Raw genomic sequence first — 6000 nt, 5'->3', positions numbered from 1 at the left:
AAAAGTTCCTCTACACTTTGTTGAATTATGAGGAGGTGAGAACTGTACAGTGAGACGCCACTTCTAAACAAAGACAAACAACCCTTTCCTGTGTACATACAGTCAGTCCAGTTCTTTTTTGTTCCATAAACCCTTTCCAGCCTGAGCCCAAAATTCAGAAAATTCCATTCTGTGCCAGAATATGATATTCATATCCAAATTAATATTATATTCATATAACATCACACACCTGAACGAAAATGAATTAAATATATGTATGATTATTTAAGGCTAATCATCCTTTATCAATAAGATTTCACACAGTAATTTTTACAAAAATCTTCTCTGGCCACCTTCATCAGACAACTGCATTTGTAACCATTTTAATTACAAGCTAGAGGGAAACTTAGAGTGTATGAAATATACATAATTTTGTGGGCTATGTAGAATAGCAGTCAGCTTAGAAATATAATTTACTGTTTAAAAGTTATGACCATTCAAGTGATTAGTGGGAAAACTGAATAAAACAAACATTTACAATGTTAAGATACATTTCACGTGACCTCTCCTCAAATACTCCTATTGAGCACCTGTAATAATAAATTGAGATTGCATCTGAAATTGAAGGACACAAACACTGAAATGTACATTTTATGTGTTCAATAAAACACAAACTTTATTTAATTTGAACATTAGAATTACACACGAATTACACAGCAAAACATACAAAATCAAACTTTCGAACTATCTACAGTAAATACATTTGTAATATAGAGTGCAGGAATAGAATATATATGAATTAATAAATACTCAACAACTGCAATACCTGTGGAGAGAAGAGAGGGAGAAAAGAGGGGAGGACGACAACACCAGTAAACACATCCCAACCCTCTTCGAGAATCTGATCACTCTCAGCTGAGTGCCAAGACTGAAAACAGTTCCTATCGCAAATCAAGCAAAGTCTTTTGCCATTACATTCCGGAACAAGCTACTTTAGTTTTATTTTCAGTCCTACTTTTCCAATAGCATAGCCAACATCTCTTAGAGGACTCTTCAAATGTAGGAAAATGGGCTGTGTGGAGTGATGATGAAGCAGGGAATACAGGCTTTAGTGTTTGCAAAGGGAAACTTGTGTGAATATCGATACCTCCCAGCTGACAAGCCAGGTTTTCTCTGAAATCTATCTGGGTAAAGTTCAATGGTCTAAGCTCATCCCCTGTGCCGTATGATTGCCATTCCTTAAACAATATGCAACTATTGACGACGGCAATGTCTATGAAGTGGAAAAAAAAGGGTCTTCCGCCACTTCAGAGTTTTTTGTAGGACGTCGTAAGATTTTATCATTTGGTCTGACCTATCAACACCGCCCATGTTTTTGTTAGAATCGCTGATAACAGTGGGCTGGAGGGCTGCTGCTTTTGTCCAGTCGCCATCATTTTTTTGCAAACCTAGTTATTTCGGTTGAGCCATTTGTATTGTGGAAATTGGAGAGGCGTATAACTGCATGCGTGTCCTCCCAGTGAATTACAAGTATATTCCCCTCAATGCTACACCAACTCATATCCCCACGAGCTGTCTTGCATTCCCATCTTTTGATGTCTTTAAATTCTGCAGGAAACAGTTTATGATTCACCCTGCATGTCCCACAGGCATGAGTTCCCATTTCTAACAACTTAACCATAAGAGCTGGGGATGTGTAAAAGTTGTCAAACCAAACATTGTGGCTCTGGTCTTTGAATGGCTGCAGTAACGATTCAACTACTTTGGTGGCCAAGTCAGTGACACACCCATCATGACTACCTGTGTAAGCATTAAAGTCGAGAGTATACCCCAAGTCTGATGTTGCAATTACCCATAATTTAAAACCCCACTGAGTAGGCTTGCCCTTCATGTATTCTTTAAATCCTGACCGAGCTTTAGACTTAATTGTTCCATACGTTCATCTATTGCAAGATTTTGGTTAGGCTGAAAGAGCTGCTGGCATTTTTGTTTGAGGTGGTCCATAAGATAACGCAACTTCCTAAGGCAATCCTGATTATACTCTGTGGTAGGGTCTACAACATGTAGAGCTGCTAAAAGAGCCTTGTAGCAGTCACATGATATAAATTCCCTGGCCCACGAGCCCTGAAGTGACTTGGTTCCCCAATGGCATTGGGAATCATGGAGAATTGTAACCCCATGTAAATGAGCAACCCAAGAAATTTGTAAAATTCATCGGGGGTCACCTTCATCCAAGCTCCTTGGTAGCTAGAATATCACGGACAGTTAAGTACGAGCTCCCACACCTGACAGTTTGTAAAGCTGCATATATCGGCAACTACAGCCCGAATAGATACACTGAATAGTCCCCAAAGGCTTGCAGACTAACCATAATGTCCAACTGCAGACAACCCTTTCACATTTTCCTTGTGAACAGGAAGCTACACACAATCTAAATGCAGTCACTGCAGTGTCGGAGTTCTTGCTCCAGACATGTCGAAAACAGAATGTGAAAGGCTAGTGCAGGCAATTTTAAATAAATCAAAGTCCAAGAAATCTACTAAACAATACGTATTTCTATGTAGAATGGTGATTCTAACTAAACCTGTCAAAGAAATTTCATATTTAACCCCAAATAAATACATACATATATATATATATATATATATATATATTAGGGCTGTCAATTTAACGTGTTAATAACACGCAATTAATTGTACAAAAAATAACGCGTTAAAAAAATTAACGCATTTAATCGCAACGCTTTCATTAGAAATCCCTGAGAAATGCAAGCTTGTAGTACCACGTGTTTACTCCAGAGGGCAGGAAGTGAAACTTGTTCCCTGAAAAAAGCAGAACGAGATGCTGCGCTGAGAAAAGCGCTTTGGGAACAATCCTACATGTTTGTGACCAGCTGAAATATGTGTAACACGTCAATGAACATTGACCGGAATTTGCCCAGTGCGGCAAAGATGCGCAGCATCTCGTTCTGCTTTTTTCAGGGAACAAGGGTTACAATACGTAACCCGAGACATTCCCTTTACAAAAAGCTTCACTAGGATGCTGCGCTGAGAAAAGCGCTTTGGGAACGAGAATACCCACGCAGCCGCACTGGGGCTGTCCGGACCCCTACGGATGTGAAGTGTGCTCACAAGAATGCGAGAGGTCTCAGACAAGAGCTTGAGATGTCGACTCAAGGACGTAAGAGCCCGGAGTAGCAAGCAGCTGTTTCATGAAGTTTGCACAGTTCTGTGTTGATGTTCAGAGTATTTTATTAAAAAAATTGTGTAACTTTTATAATGCATGAAAACATGTAGCAATGATGCATTTTGACTGGTTATGCTTTCTTTTGCAATACTTAGCTGCCTATTACCTTTTCTTTCAGATCCTCATTTTCCTTGATGAGACAGGGCATCTCTTTTTCTATCGTTTGTATCTTGACTTTGCACAATTTAATCTCAGTGGCATTCAACTCCACTATTCTGGTGATATTAGCCACCCTGACTGAGTTTTCTCTCAAATGGTCACCGAAGCTGTCAATTTGTAAGGTTAGCTTTTCTATAGCTTCAAGAAGAATCACATTTTAGACTTCAGTCGATCCTTGTGAGGTTATTATTTGGGGAGGTTGCGCCGACATCTGTGATGGAGTAACTGGAAATTTGTATTTTCGTCCTGCTGCTTGTATCATCCATCTGCAAATAATCGTGATCCTTCATGTTTCCTTGGTCTGAGGTTGCAGCTGGCAAGTCTTTCCGTTCGACATGTCAGCTTCAAAGTATATTTAGGTTAATTAATCATTTGAGATTTTCCAATCACTTCTTTGAATGTTCACTTTATCTTTTTTAATCTTGTGTAAACAATAAAAAAAAATTTCAAGACAATTTCGGTGCAGTTAAGCGAGGGTTTAAAGACGGCTGCTTGCCTGGTCCACCATCTTGCCCCATGAGTCGTGGATGTTGGACTGCAACTGCAAGTCTGCAGCCAGACCCTTTCTAATCCCCACCCAATACACGCAATTGATGTCTTCATGTCTACTTGCACACTGTGGCCAAACACCGGAAATACATAAAACAAGTGGGTATAGGGCTGTTCGATTCGAGAAATTTGGGAATCGCCTCCAATTATGATTCCTGCTTTTGGAATCATTAGAATTGATTCCAAGAGTCAATTCCAGACCCATTTAATCAAATCTTTTTTGATTAAAAAAAACGTGAGGCGAAGTTGAATCTCATAATAAACAGCTAACTTCAAAGTGTTCGTTGCATCATTTATAATAGCATGAATTACATTTACTATTAATAGGTCCATTCTAAATTAAATCAGGGCCTGTATGCATATACCAAAGCTTCAATCCCATTATAAATTCAAGGGAAGTTTGAGTAGATTCGCCTGTATTTCCATGAACTACAGAAAATAGTCTTAAAAGCACCTTCTTGTTTAGAAATCAGTTTATATTAGAATGTACAGTAGTCATCCACTACCCTTTGTCCACTGAAAAAAATGCCCAAATAATACATTTCGGTTTTTATAAAAAAATCCATTGTTGTACTGGTTTATATATATATTATACACACACACACACATTTTAACGTCTATTTAACATTTTTGTTTTTGAATTATTAATTATTATTATATATACGTTTAATATAAAATTTTGTAAAATGTAGGCTAATAAAAAATTAATATATGCAAAAGGTTTTAAACACTGTAAAAATGTCGAATTCTTTATCTAGGTCTACCTGCCACATGTGTAGCAGACATTCTTGGAGTCTCAAGAAGAACCATATACAGGAGGATGCAGGAGTACAACATGTCAGTTAGAAGCCTGTATTCCACCATGACTGATGATGCTCTGGATAATGAAGTGAGAGCCATCAAATCTAGACTACCTCATGCTGGATACCAGATTGTCAAGGGGTGTCTTGAAGCAGAGGGCCACCATGTACAATGGACCAGACTCAAGGCCTCTATGCATAGAGTTGATACAGAGGGCATCTTGTCAAGAATGACAAGTATGGGCTGTGTTGTTCGGCGAAAATACTGTGTTCAAGGCCCACATTTTCTGCAGCACATAGACACCAATCATAAACTCATTAGGTGTGTTTATTACATTTGAATATAGCAGGACTTAAAATAGTTATCATTGGCATTCTTTTTTTGTGGGTAATTATCCTCTGCTTCTTTATAATTAAACCATGTCCTTTTTTTCACCAGATATAACATGGTGATATTCAGTGGCATCGATGGGTACTCGAGGAAGGTAAGTTTCCTACTGTAACAAAGTACATACTCATGAAAATATTGCTGGTATAATTCATATTTTTTTGTAGGGTGTCCATGTTATGACAACCATCCCATAACTATTATTAGTATTACTCATGTCCGTTTTCCACCCTTTAGATCATGTACCTCAATGCTGGGTCCAACAACACAGCGAGTACTACGCTTCAGTTTTTTCTGGATGGAGTGAGGAGATTTGGATGGCCTTATAAGTGAGTAATGCTGTTCTCGTAGTATTGTTTAAGCAATATGAATGATTTGTCAGCCGTTTATGAAACATGAAATTATCAGGATTTATTCAATGCTGCATTTAGTTTTCATGAACCTGTGTGAGGAAATTATCCAGTATTTTTAGTAAAGTTTTGTTGATTCAGCTGGATGGATACTAATTTCAAAATCTGATGAGTTGCGGGGTAAGAGGTGACCAGGGTGTTGAAAATGTCAGCATTGCCCAGATGATGTTCACTATGAGAGGCACAAGACATGGAAGCTTTATAAGTGGAAAAAGTGTGCACAACCAGAGGTGAATTATTCCTTTTGCAATGATTATCAAATGACCCCAAGATCCAAGTAATTACATGACATGTCTTGTTATTGTTGGTGTGCCCTTCAGTGTGATATTTACTCCAGTTGAATTGCTGTTTGGCTATTCTTGTACATTGTTTGATTGACCCATGGGGAACTTTTCTATTTACGAATTGTAGAATCGAACGTCTGTGGAGGGACGTTTGGACAGGAGTTACTCACGTTTACAATGACGTA

Source organism: Xyrauchen texanus, chromosome 12 (genome assembly GCF_025860055.1).
Source record: "Xyrauchen texanus isolate HMW12.3.18 chromosome 12, RBS_HiC_50CHRs, whole genome shotgun sequence".
NCBI lineage: Eukaryota > Metazoa > Chordata > Actinopteri > Cypriniformes > Catostomidae > Xyrauchen > Xyrauchen texanus.
Note: the sequence above shows the minus strand (reverse complement) of the source record.